This window comes from Lissotriton vulgaris, chromosome 2_1, assembly GCF_964263255.1.
Source record: "Lissotriton vulgaris chromosome 2_1, aLisVul1.2, whole genome shotgun sequence".
Classification (NCBI taxonomy): Eukaryota; Metazoa; Chordata; class Amphibia; order Caudata; family Salamandridae; genus Lissotriton; species Lissotriton vulgaris.
In genome coordinates this window covers 763,826,882-763,841,538 of record NC_141687.1, presented here as the reverse complement: position 1 = coordinate 763,841,538, position 14,657 = coordinate 763,826,882, and the positions used below count along the sequence as shown (strand labels likewise).

The 14,657-nt window shown below is 43.1% G+C and overlaps 1 protein-coding gene across 1 annotated transcript in view; it reads left to right on the top strand.

The window, feature by feature from the left end:
- Window positions 1-229: 229 nt before the first annotated feature.
- FASTKD1 (FAST kinase domains 1) overlaps window positions 230-14,657 on the top strand; it is a 272,895-nt gene continuing 258,467 nt past the window's right edge. The window contains exon 1 of the mRNA XM_086956076.1: window positions 230-360. The gene's annotated coding sequence lies outside the window, so the exon portion shown is untranslated. The remainder of the gene's footprint in view (window positions 361-14,657) is intronic.

Genomic DNA, 14,657 nt, shown 5'->3' with positions numbered 1-14,657 from the left:
GCGTTTCTCAACCCAGTAAAAACTGGACGGCATCAATTTCGGACTAAGACCAGTGCTTATTTCACACACTATCAGCGCTTCGGAATTTCACGCTGCGCTTCACGAGCGGCTGAAGGGCTCCAATTCGATAAACCTAGGTCACTTTAACATTAGCAGAACCTCCCCCTTTCAGACCACACCCAGAACTAGTTCTGGCGTGCGACTGGTTGTTATGCGACCCGGAAGTGCTAAAATTGTGGAGGAATGGCATTCGTTTAAGGTGGACATGAGAATGAATTCATGGACCCGCAGTTTAAGAACATGTGTTGCCCAGTTTCATCACTTTCTAGATGTTTACCGTGTGGCGGTGCATACACAAAGGTAAGTTCTTACATTTATTTGCAGAAGCATGCCAAGTATCATTTTACGGAAACCCCGTAGGTTTAGCTGTCCCCTTTTCAGCACATGCCGCTTTTTAGTTTCCCTTCATTTTAATGGCAAACCTCTTGTGACCTAAGCTCTATCTTTCGGTTTCTGATACGTTTTTGAGAGCATGATAAAGCGATCTGCATAACTAGATGCAGCTCTAAAACTCGTTCGACATAATATAAAGTGGGAAGTCATTGTCATTGGTAGTTCTGCATTGAGCAGGCAGCTCTATTTGCCACAACCTACCAGGGCACAAGTCCTATAAAAGAAAGTGAGGGGACTAACCAAGTTAGGCACTATGCAAATGACATCACGGCGCGAGCGATCACAGCGAATGTCGTCACGACGCGTGACATTGCTTGTGACATCACAGGTAGTGACCTCATCGAAAGTGACATTACAAGAGTGCCATCAAATATTAAGACCTCACACTTATGTTTATCGGGTATATCATGCGTCAGAGCATCTGGGCCTCAACTAAAACATGTCATTTTTTAAAGAAACCATCACAAAGAAATTGTCAACTAGGAGAAGCATGGTAGTAGATCTGTTATGCTTAATTGGCTGCAAAGTCTGCATTTTAAAATCTTTTATGGGGTTAAGGCACTTGCTACAGAGATCTTTGTGTGACCTGTAAATCTCATGGAATACTAATAATGGTAAGATGTCTTTGGATGTTAACACTTTTACTGGAGAGATCTGTGTTTTATAATGTGTCTCCTGCAAAGCACATCATGTAACATCTAGATGAGTTTTTTGGTAAATGTAGATAGACAAGTGGGTTACTGCTTTCTACACAGTAGTCCTTTTGTTACTTGCAGTTCATAAATTGTAATTCTTCTAACATAGCACTGTGACCATGGACGGATTGGCAAGGCGGGCATTCGGGAATGGGCCGAAGGGCCGGTGCCTCAGTGCCCTCTGTGGGCCGTTTTTTTCTCCCCTGTCCCAGTCCACAGAGAGTGGACTAGGAAAGGGGAGAAAAAAAACCGGCCCACAGAGTGCACGGAGATAGACAGAGAAAATGAAAGCAGCCTCACTGTGCAGCCGGACAGCAATTGTCAGCTGTGGCTTCTCCTTCACCCCTGCCCTGCCAAGCAATCAAGCTGAGGCTGGGCTGGGGAGGGGTGTTTGTTTGTAAGAATCGGCCTCCCTGGGGGCCAGGTGTTTCTCAGGCCTTTGAGCCATTTTCACCTCGGCCCCCCTGGGGCCCATGCCGCCCAGAAACGGTGTTAGTCTTAGCACCTCGCCCACAGCCCTTCACATTCAGGGCATAGTGGGCGAGGAAGAATGGGTCTTGCTGTGGGGGCCAGGTGATGTTTGGAATTTTTTTATTTATGCGATTTTATATAGCGCGGACATTACCCGAAGGTGTCAGAGCGCTTCACACTAGGAACAGCAATAATACATGAGGAGAAAAATTAAAAGTGGACAAATTACAAAAGCAAACGTTAAGTTACATGAATCAAAAGTGACAATAGTGAGCAACCAAAATACATGAGGTAGCAATCGGTACATTACAGGAGGAAAAAGTGATATGTGTGCAGGTTACAAAAGCGTACAGAGTACAAACAGAGGTATAATACTGCAATAAATGGCAGACACTCCAGCACAAGAACAAACGTTACGTAGGCAATGGTGGCACTTGTGCAAGTATCTAAAGCAAACAAAGGTGAGAGGTAGCATACAGTGTGATACCAGAGAAAAGTGACGTTTGCAAGTTACAAAAGGGTACCATACACAGGTACAAGCGTAATACTACAGTAAATGGTAAACACTCAAACTGCCAGAACACACTGGGAAGGCACTTCCCATGCACCAGCTTCACATCAGCCTCCCCCCTGGCTACCTGGGATGACCCAGAAAGTTGTGTTTTGTGCTCCCCTGCCAGGACATTTTTCCGAGGCCTGGTGGGCTGATTCATTTACTAATTGCAGGGGCCTTACCTCTGTTCATGTGCTCCTGAGCTGAAGGTCTGGGGAGGGCTAAGTAGGTTAGTAATAGCAGGGGCTTTGCTGCTTTTCAGGTGCTCCTGTGCTGGAGGGCTGGAATAATTTTGTGACAGAAAGGGGCCTTGCTATTTTTTTTAGTTGCTCAGCATGTAGGCCATTGTCACCTTGGCCCTGTGTCCTGTGCAAGAACAGTATCCTCCCAATTTCATTCCTTGTCTGTGCAAATGGTGTTTCATGAAAGGGCATGCCCCTTGAATGTGGGCCACGCCCCTTAAATATGGGCCACGCCTCTTGAATGTGGGCCACTTTTTTCGTCAGTGCCCGGGCCGAATTGTGATCCCAATCCGACCCTGACTGTGACCTATGAAGTACATGCAACTCTTAAGTCTTGTATCCCTCGCCGTGTTATGTAACACATCCTGTACCAACATTTACATACTTATATGATTTATTGTCTATGTATAATGCTAATGTTACATAAAGCGCTCTGGCACCCGCATTGGGATGAGTAGTGCTATTAAAGAAATACACTAGTGTTATTTAAATTATATGCATATATGCTGGGACAGACCAACACATTTAACATTATTACAGTTCATGCACCTACATACAGGAACTGAACAAAGTCCAAAGCATGCCTCTCTTAAATACCTGTGAAGTGATAAGAAGCTGGTGCTTTTGTTTCCCTTCCGTTGCATTTGCTTTTAAGTGTGCGGTTCCAGACCGCGTCCAGTCCTAAGGAGGCATGATGGGCCCCTTAACTTCGGATTTTACTTTTTGCGCACGTGGAGTTGGAAAGAAAAAAAACCTCTTTCCTGCCTGCACGTTGCTGCTGGGAATGGAAAGCTGACAATATGCAGGCGCTGCTGAACTTGTCCCGGTGCCTGGAAATTGCACCAGGACAAGTTCAGCATATTTCTGTGAGGCCCAACTTCTTGGAAGGGTGGACGACATCCACCCTGTGAAAATAATTTGTGTATGTCATGCACCCCCGTGTACCTTTTTACTTTTGGCCTGCAACCTACCTAATTTTGTGTATGAGACCCAGCGAAGGAACTCATTTAAATAAAGTAATCTGATTACAGCCAGCGCCACAGAAATTATGGCACGCAATGATCAACCCTCGTTAAATAGAAACATCTTGTTCAAAAATATCCTCCTATTTCACTGGTTCTACTTTAGATGGTGTTGTAAAATGTTATTGGTAACTTGCCATTTACTAATACTAATTGTAGGTATGCAACCTTTACAACGCAACTTTTACCACGCAGTGCTGTTACAACGCATGTATTACAATGAAAACCATTACAACTCATTACACTGGGGGGCGCTCTAGGATAAGGAATAGTTTTAATTTACCATCCAACACCTTCCCTAGTGTCCACGGGGACTGGAGTTGGAATAGTAAATTCAACTATTCACTATCCAGCACCCCCAAGTCTAATGCATTGTAAAGGTTTTCGTTGTAATACTTGCGTTGTAACAGCATGCGTGGTAAAAGCATGCGTTGTAACGTCATACATCCCTAATTGTATTGATCATGGACGTATTAAGTCCCCAGTGAGATGTGCTGGGAATGTAATTTGTGACAACCCTAGGAACTGGGTGACCTAGCATCCTCCAGCCTCTTCTGTCTTTTTACTTGACAGCATTCGCATACTAGGAATTTTGAAGGAATACTGCAATGCTAGAAGCTAAACTAGAAGTCAGGCAATGCAGCTTGTTGTCAATTGAAAAGCTTGGGATGACGGAAGGTTTCACACATGACACAAGCCTGCTTTACACCTATGACTTGCACATGTCACTAGTGCTTGCTTACTTGGTGAGATGCGGGCTAAGACCCACACAACCCACCTCCCCCAGGTTTCCACCAGCCCTGAGGCTATAGTTAGCTTCTTATTGGGGCAACATCTTATTCAGCCAGCGTTTTAGTTGCTGACAACCTTTTTATATAAAATACAACCTTCAATAATTCAATAAACTCCATTTTATTGGACTTTGCATTGCCATACTATTAATATGTTGTTTTGCAATCACAATACATATAAGTATAACTTATTTTAGGATATCGTCTGCCACAAACAGACTTTTCACCAAAACATGGGACAGCTTTGCCACCCTCAAAATTCATATTCATATCTTAAGAAATAGGACACCCCATTACAATACCTGTGTGTAAATTGTCTGAATTGATCACAATTTGTGCCCCCTTATCAGCCCATCTCACCTCAATGCATCCCTGTAGTTATCTCTGAAAAAGTAATCAACATTTCTGTAAAGGAAATTCACATTGGCTCACAAATATTCTAAGTACACCACACCACACCCCCTACATGCTCCATGAGGACTTATACAGAGCCAAGCAACGTTTCCTCCTGTGCCGCCTTAAAGCCAATACCTTCCTATGGAGTTGTACACAAATGAGTAACAATCCTTTCTCCGATCAAGGTCAACTTGGCGCATCAATTTTCATATTGATTCTAAGAACGGAAGCAACCCTTTATAATACTTGTCTGTAAATTGTCTGAGCTGAGTAGAATTTGACACATGTGGCACCAAATGGGATGCCCTCACCCCAATGTATCCCTTTGCCATTATGTAGGTAATTGCAGTTCTTTTATAGGAATATCATATTGATTCAAAAATATGTAGTTTGTTTTTCATACTATACCCCCTACATGATCAGAAGCACTTAACCTGAGCTAAGCCACGTTTCCACCAAAACATGGACCAACTGTGCCACTCACCAGTCAATACATTCCTATGGCGTTATAGGAGAATAAGTAACCATCTGTTCTCCCATGAAGATCGACTTGGCTCACCATTTTTCATATTGACCCTAATTGAGAGCACCCCTCTACACAACTTATTTGTAAATTGCTTGTGCCCAGCAAAATCTATCACAACAGGTGGCACCAAACTGGTTGTAACCACCTTCCTGCATTCCTATGGAGTTACATCTGAATAAGTAATTATAGTTTGCTTTTAGGAAAAATACATTGGCAAAACGAACACACCACATCCTGTACAAGCTCCATAAGGATTTATCCTACGCCAAACCATGTTTCCACTTGTACCCACAGTCCCACTCTCAAGCCAAAGTATTCTATAGACTTATATATAAAGAGTAACCATCTTTTCTATCTTCAAGGTCATCTTGGCTCCCTAGTTTTCATATTTATCCTAAGAAAGAGAGCATTCTTCTACACTACATGATTGTAAATTGCTTGACCCAAGCAAAAATTTGTCACAACAGGTTGCGCTAAGCTGGTTTTCCTCACCTCAATCGACATTCCTTTGAGGTTACATCCAAATAGATAATTGTAGTTTTCTTATAGGAAAAGCATATTGGGTCACACATATGTATGATGCTCTTCAAATACACCACTTTGCCCTACAAGCTCCAGTAAGATTGAGCCTGAGCCAAGCAATGTTTCCACCTGTGCCCACTTTGCAAGCCTCAAGCCAAGCATCCAAATGGAGCTATAGATAAATAAGTTACCACCCATTTTTTTTACATGAATATTATCTTGACTCACCAATATTCATATTGATCCTAATAAAGGTATCATCCCTCTACGCTAACTGTCTGAATCAAGCAAAATGTGTCACAACAAGTGGCACCAAACTGGTCGCCTTCACCTCAATTAATTACTATGAAGTTATGCCCGAACAAGTTATCATACGTTTCCTATAAGAAAATCACATTGAGTTTAACATTTTTGTTATGTTTCAAACACACCACATCTCCCTACAAGATCCATGAGGATTTAGCATGAGCCAAGCAAAATTCCACCAAAACATGGGCCCCTCTGTGTCACCCACCAGCCAATGCATTCCTATGGAGTAATAGACAAATAAGTATCCATCCTTTTACTCTGCAAGATTATCTTCACTCACACATATTCACAGTGATCCTAGTAAAGTGAGCACCAATCCACACTCTGCATTTACATGAACAAAGCGGCAGGCACCGCGCGGTGCCTGCCGCTTTGTGCATGTAAATGCAATACATGCATTTTTAACCTCACGCCGCAAGGTTAAAGATACAGGATGTGACCGCCAGGGTGGCGGTCACATCCTAATTGGCATGGAGTGACCCCACTGCCCATGCGGACGGTTCCTCTACCTTGGGGGTGGCGGACGGACTCAGGTCCGTCCGCCATCCTAATGACCCCCTTAGTCTCTTTTATCCCAGATATAATCTAAAAACAAAAGCCTTCAAAGAAAAGAAGAAGAAAACGTTATGGCCCTCCGGGCTACCAGCATCTTATATTCCATGGCTATATATCGCTTTGTAAATAACAACAAATCAGCACAAGGGCACTAATAGTTCCATGGAAAACAAATGCAAAACTAGGTGCAAATGGATACATACTTTTGCCATGCATCTTCAAGTTTTAGCAGCCCAATTATTTAGGCCCAAATTTGCCTAGATTTTGCGTCTGGTTGTGTTACTTTATTGGCTCTGCCCTGTTGCAAAATCAATTTTGGGATATTCAAAGGCACACAAAATTGAATTGCATGGGTTTGTAAATAAAAAGTTGCACATTGCAGTGAATAGTGCTGCATTGCGTGAGGGAGGCAATCAATGGGTGTTTTATGGATGTTTCTTTGCACCCACCCTAGTATTTTGTTACACACCCATATCTACAAAGAATTGAATACATTGGTTTGCGCCAAAATGGTATGCCTCCCTGAGGCATGCGTAACAAGGGGAAATATCTTAATTTCTCATTGTTACTTCCTCTTTTTGCCAAGAGGAATCCACCGCAAAGGATAGGTTTTGTGCGGGAGGGTAGTCCTTTCACCACTAAAATGATCCTGACCACAATGCAAGCACCTTTGATTGGCCAGAGGGAGTCCAAAGTGTGCCAGTGCAATGAGAAAGCAAGACTGTCATATATTTGTAAAAATGCTGCAGTTCTGCTCTCTCCCATTCGTGCAACTCCGGGCAGCAACCTAACTTGCTGCGCTGCATTACACAAATTTGTGTTAATCTGAACACAATACATTGCTGATTGAATATGCGACTTTTAAACAGCCAAAATTGCCGGTCAGTCTTTTTCTAATAATGTAATATTCAGTTTCTGGAGATTACATAAGGTTCTCTACATCTAACAGATTAGAGTGAAGCTCATATACATGGTGTAGGAATTTTGGTTTTGCAGCCCTAAAAGCTAGCGGCAAAAGATTTTGCAACAGTTAGATCTTCAAGTATGGTTTTTGCCCTTGTTAATATTTAAGATCACGCTTCCTTCTTAAAAAAAATATATCCCACCACTGGAAGGTTGAGGCGTGTAAGGGGGCAATTACTCCTTTATTCACATGGGGTTAAAAAGCATCTGTAGCTTTATGAAAGATTTATATCCTGAATGATAATAACATCTGTTTAGGCCTCTGTAAGCATAAAGACAACCTCTCATTTCTAATGTCCCCCGAGTCAATTATTATAGTAGCAAAATTAATTTCCCCCAAGCAGGTAATCTTCATGAAGCAATATTTATAGTTATCCAGATCTCAAAACTTCCAATCGCATTTTGCCATGAACTAAGGACAGATTTCATTATTCCCCTAACTTGCTCCTTATTCATTCACTACTCTATTCTCCCAGCCCCTGGAAAAACCATCATCATATAAGTGTGGGAAATGGGTGTCCCTAATGTGATCCTTGTGATAGACGGACCACAGTTACAAGGGAGAACGATTTAATATGCAAGACAGATAAGAAAGAGGAAAAACGACATATAACATTCAAAGCTCTGTATGGAATATTAAATGTCAAAAACAGACTTGTATGAGAAAATATAATTCAGACCAAATTGACATTTTTCTGCACTTCATCAAAAAACTGTTGAGGTTTGCCCATTGTTGTTTTGTTGGAATATCGATAACAAAAATACGTCATAAAAGTATACCGTTCAAAATATTAAAACAAATATTTTATGTCATGCAAATTCGAAATATAGCCACAAAAATTCTGTAAAAAATGTCAAATATTAACTGCAAAATATAAAGCATAAAGATACAGTATTGTAATAAAAGTAAATATATATTCAACAATCACATTGTTTTTAAAATTGTAGTTAACAATATTCATACAAATAATTTGATTGCTGTGTAACTTATTAAACAATTTATGTTAAATAAAATATATATTTTAGAAATTAAAATATTTTTTATAAAAACATTAATGTAATCTATGTATTGGCATTGTTAAACATTTTTAGACTTTCAATAAATGTTACATATATTTTTATTTTGAAAGCAATGCAACCAGACATAATGAATACATGTTGCAACAAAGCTGAGAAACCGATTCTTATAATTGCATGATGAAATTATAAACCACATTCGACTTCCCACCTGCTCCCAACACACCGAACATTATGCTTCTGTTAGAGCCTAGAAACTAAAATTCTTTATAAATGATGACACATTCCACTATCACACTTACCAAACAATACCAGGCCCATAAACATAGTGAATGAGGTGAATGGATTCTATATGTTGAGTAACTTTTAGCAATAAACTATCTACAAAAACAAGTCCAGCTTGTCATTTTGAAAAGTTTATTTTTTAGAATTCATAAGTAAAATCTTTAATAACTCACTTTATTAAAATCAAACATTTAGTTTTATTAATTCAAATCACATTAATCATTGGCACAATGTAAGCTGTCAGAATTAATCAAAATGATGAATTAAGAAATCATTAGCTTTTTCCTCTAAGTTAATTTTCAAACCTGAAAGGGAAACAAATAATAAACAGTTGCATGCTTACTCTCTTCCAAGGCAATCCGACAGCGCTTCGCCCTTCTGGAAAAGAACGTGCCAAACCCCACAAGAGAGCCAATTTTATATCATTTTTCGCTCCCAAAACTAACTAAATGTTATTATTCTGAAAAGTTCAGCACTGTGATTGGTTTATGGCCATCAGGCCACCTCAGCTACCAGTCCAGAGAATATGCGCGTCACCATGCCATTGTCCATCTAAAGTGACAACGACTTCCGAAGCATTTGCAACAAAAAGTTGCCAATCCACTTCCACCAGAGCTCGGCAGATTCACGCTTGTCACTTCCTTGGCCTTGAATAGGAACATCCAGAGCAGTCCATGAAATAAACTCCATTTAAAAAGTCTTTCTTTAATAAAAGGTCTGAGCCAGAAAAGCAAGTTCAATAACCTCTTGCAAAGTTATTTTTTTTTCTTTCAACGTGCAGCTTGGCTCAGCTTCTGCTGCTCAGTTCAGGCCGACCAACTTTACTCCAAAGCAAGAACTAGGCCTCAGCTCATTCTTGAGCTATCATTTAAACAAACACAAAAAGAGTGATTAATTCAAGTAAAGCAAACCCTTGTGTACCACCCAGTCCCTTATTAATTATTAATTAACCCACTAATAACAAGCATTAGAAATGCAATAGGTCTCGCAGCATTAGAGTTAGTGCATTTAGAATTGTTTATGGTTTTTTTTTGTAAATCTTTAGCATTTTTGTTCCCTGTAGCCAATGCTAAAGAAAAAAGCCATAAACAATTCTAAAAGCTCTAACTCAAATGCTCTGAGACCTATTGCACTGTGTGAGGGTGAGGAGTTGAGGGTGAGTGAGGGTGAGGGTGTGTGAGGGTGAATGAGGGTGAGTGAGGGGTTGAGGGTGAGTGAGGGGTTGAGGCTGAGTGAGAGTGAGGGTGAGTGAGTGTGAGTGAGGGTGAAGGTGAGTGAGGCTGAGTGAGGCTGAGTGGGAGTTAGGGTGAGGGTTTGCGGGTGGGCGAGGGTGAGGCTTTGAGGGTGAGTGAGGATGAGTGAGGGTGAGTGAGGATGAGTGAGGGTGAGTGAGGGTGAGTGAGGGTGAGTGAGGGTGAGTGAGGGTGAGTGAGGGTGAGTGAGGGTGAGTGAGGGTGAGTGAGGTGTTGAGGGTGAGTGAGGTGTTGAGGGTGAGTGAGGGTGAGTGAGGGTGAGTGAGGGTGAGTGAGGGTGAGTGAGGGTGAGTGAGGGTGAGTAAGAGTGACGGTGAGTGAGGGGTTGAGGGTGAGGGGTTGAGGGTGAGTGAGTGAGGGTGAGGGGTTGAGGGTGACGGATTGCGGGTGAGGGGTTGAGGGTGAGGTGTTGAGGGTGAGGGGTTGAGGATGAGGTGTTGAGGGTGAGTGAGGTTGAGGGTGGTTGAGTGAGGATGAGTGAGAGTGAGGGTGAGTGAGGTGTTGAGGGTGAGGTGTTGAGGGTGAGTGAGTGAGGGTGAGGTGTTGAGGTTGAGTGAGGGTGAGTGAGTGTGACGTGTTGAGGGTGAGTGAGGGTGAGTGAGGTGTTGAGGGTGAGGCGTTGAGGGTGAGGCGTTGAGGGTGATTGAGGGTGAGGGTGAGTGAGGGTGAGGGTGAGTGAGGGTGAGGGTGAGTGAGAGTGAGGGTGAGTGAGGGTGAGTGAGGGTGAGTGAGGGTGAGTGAGGGTGAGTGAGGGTGAGTGAGGGTGAGTGAGGGTGAGTGAGGGTGAGTGAGGGTGAGTGAGGGTGAGTGAGGGGTTGAGGGTGAGGGGTTGAGGGTGAGTGAGTGAGGTTGAGGGTGAGGGATTGAGGGTGAGGGATTGAGGGTGAGGTGTTGAGGGTGAGGGATTGAGGGTGAGGTGTTGAGGGTGAGGTGTTGAGGGTGAGGTGTTGAGGGTGAGGTGTTGAGGATGAGGTGTTGAGGGTGAGTGAGGTTGAGGGTGGTTGAGTGAGGATGAGTGAGAGTGAGGGTGAGTGAGGTGTTGAGGGTGAGGTGTTGAGGGTGAGTGAGTGAGGGTGATGTGTTGAGGGTGAGTGAGGGTGAGTGAGTGTGAGGTGTTGAGGGTGAGTGAGGATGAGTGAGGATGAGTGAGGGTGAGTGAGGGGTTGAGGGTGAGGGGTTGAGGGTGAGGCGTTGAGGGTGATTGAGGGTGAGGGTGAGTGAGGGTGAGGTGTTGAGGGTGAGTGAGGGTGAGTGAGGGTGAGGGTGAGTGAGGGGTTGAGGGTGAGTGAGGGGTTGAGGGTGAGTGAGGGTGAGGGGTTGAGGGTGGGTGAGGGGTTGAGGGTGGGTGAGGGTGAGGGGTTGAGGGTGGGTGAGGGTGAGTGAGGGGTTGAGGGTGAGGGTGAGTGAGGGTGAGTGAGGGTGAGTGAGGGTGAGTGAGGGTGAGGGATTGAGGGTGAGGGGTTGAGGGTGAGGGGTTGAGGGAGAGCAGGGGGCATGAACACTACCAAGGTGGTGAAGTAAGAGCCTGGACATAAGGTTGTGTGTCAATTCTGGGGCATCTGGGTGAGTAGGCAATTGGTAGGGGAGCAAGGGCGGCCAGGTGGGGGGAAGGGGTGAAACACAGAGTGGCGAAGAAGCTCACGGTGGCTGTGCAGTAAGCGGGAAGAACAGAATGAAGAGAGTAGCCTCAACGAAGGTCTCTGTTATATAGTTGAACTCATAATATAGAGCGCGTGTGGAACAGACATGAAGTCCATACTAGTCGCTAAAAAATCGGAATAGGTGCTCAGTGAACTGTTGCGCAATCCAGGTTAAAAAAAATCTCGGAAAAGTGTAGTGAAAGACTCGACGTGAAACAGTTGGCTTATCTATTGGTAATACGTGTGGGTGTGGCCCACGTGCTCAAAGATTGTTAGTCCTATACATCATTGCTTGAGTCATGCTGGTACGTGCTCCCCATATAAATAAACGCGAGTTGTTATGCAATAATCATGATCTTACCGCGTACCGGTCAGTGTAGTGATAAATGTTGTTAGTGCTATGCCTCATTGCTTGAGTCATATTGGTTCGTACTCCCCATATAAATAAACGCGAGTTGTTGTGCAATAATCGTGATCTTACCGCGTATCGGTCGGTGTAGCGATAATGACTTCGGCGTTTGGTCTTGGTGTCGGCATGCGCGTTTGATCGTGAAGATCTGGTGACTGCACCATATGCGCTTACGAAGTGACTAGACCCGAAAAGGGACTAACAGCGGTGGCGGCCATCTTGGGGCAGTGTCGAACAAAGGAATAAAGGATGTTTTATGCGACGGCCATTTTGTAGTGGTTAAGAATGTTGAAGATGTCAGCGTATTACGCGGAATGGGTTGAAAAATAAAGTACGAAAAAACTGAGGAAGGATAAGAAGCGTAGTGAAAAAGGTGTTTGCAGTTTAGTGAGTGAATGGAATGATGCATTAAATAAAAAATCGTGGCGTACGCATCTTATACAACGTCTCTATCAGGACTAAACTGGGTAAACATGCTGGGTGAACGGTAAGCAGTTACATATGCATAGTCGCATTAATAAACGTACAGTGTTCTGCAGTTCATAACATAGAGCAAACTAATATCATACAGTTTGTTATAGAAAGCAGCTATATTCGATCGTTGACATGCACGCGCCCGTGACTTTTAAGGTCAATGCGCATGCGCATAAGCTTAATGCGCATGCGCATTGACCTTAAAAGTCACGGGCACTGCAAGGAATCGCCACGATTCCTTGCAAGTTAGATAAAGAGTCGATGAGCCCCCATAGTCTCGCTTGCTCGATGCGCATGCGCATCGACAGGCGAGACCTAAAAACATTTAGCAGAAGCAAACATTTAAAGCAGCACATAAAATAACCACCATTCTTCATGTAGTCCAGCTTTATGATTCTGAAAGAATAAAAAGATAATTAAATGACACAGACAGACAATACACAACATAAGACTTACATATAAGCACATATAAAAGCACATGCCATGAATGATCAGCTGCATGTTAATGGTGACAAAGACAAGAGGACAGACATAATAAACAGGACAATATTAATAATGTGTTACAAAAACAGACTTGCAAATGCACAAAAGCACATATAATTAGTTTCCCGCGTATTCATGTGTGGTGCTAACTTAATCTAGGTTGGATTAGTAAAATAAATCATGCAACAGTGCATTAATTAATCAGTTAATGTTATAGGGAATTGAATCCACAAGCCAGAATAAAATATTTTCTGCAGCCTGCTTTATCACTTCCATTTCTCAACAGGGCTCTCAGCACCATAGTTTGAATGACAATGCAACATTTAGTGATATTCCCCTTCATTCTCCGGGCATATCCGGTCTTTCTTTCCCACTCTTTTCTAAGAACTCCAGAGAATATTATTGCAGCTATTAAATGATGTTTTCAATTAAATTGTACATCCGCTTTACTAATCTTTCTGAACTACACATCCCAAAAATAAAAGATGTATATTTAAAACTTGTTTAAATACATTTATAAATGTAATACATATGCAGTAGTTTTATTTAAAAAAAAAAAAAGAAAAAAAATGTAAATACATTAAATACAATTACTGCAAACCGGCAGCATCCATCTGTGGGGCAGCTGGAAAGAGGACTCGGTGCTAAACCGCATTCAGGGGAGAAGAGGGAGTTTAAACTCCCAGACATACCCTGAGCAGAGGAGGCGAGATGAGGCACAACTGCTTCCTCTCCAGTCTCACCTCCCTGACTGCCATGTTTCAAAGCGCCTGCACACTGGACCCAGCCAACGCTTGATAGCCAGGGAGTGGGGGTAGGGGAGTGAGAGCAGGGCTTGTGATGGACTCCACTCTGGTGAAAAATGGTAAAACTAAGAGGGGTGTCAAAGTCCCCTAATGACTATTGGCAAGTTTACAGAGCAGCAAGGGAGGCCATGGCGGGGCAAATAGATGGAGAGGTGGTAGAAATTTTCCTCCTGCACCAAGATCTTTTAAAAGTTATGGACTGAATGATGGCGGAGGAGACTCGAGTTTCCTTTGCTGAGGATGAACTGTATCCCCATAAGGCTGACTTTATGAAACCTCAAATGATGACGCGCTAACTCGAGAAGCGAGTGGAAGACACAGAAGGTAGATCCAGGCAAAACAATCTGCGCTTGGTGGAAAACCTGGAATATTTTAACAAATGGTTCCTCTCCTGGTTTCCAACAGACACAATTTCCTCCTTTTTAGGCAATAGAAAGAGTGCATAGGCCCCTCGCCCTGCCAGGCGACCCTCCCAAACCATTTTCCCTTTGACTGCTTAATTATTCTGACAGGGATGCCTGCCTTAAGGTGGCTCACAGCTGGCACTCTGTCCTGTTTGAATCGCATACAACCATGATTTTCGCTGACTACATGTTGAGGGTCCAGCAGCAAAGATGAACATTTGTGGAATTGAAACTCAAACTACGAGCAATGCAGATCAAATTCACTCTCTTCTTTCTGTTCCGACTCAACGTAGTCTTTTAAGGTAAAAAGTACTTCATTGATGATCCACCCATCTCTGCAATTCCTCTGAAACAGAAACCCCCACTGAGGATTGCCACAGGTGGCAGA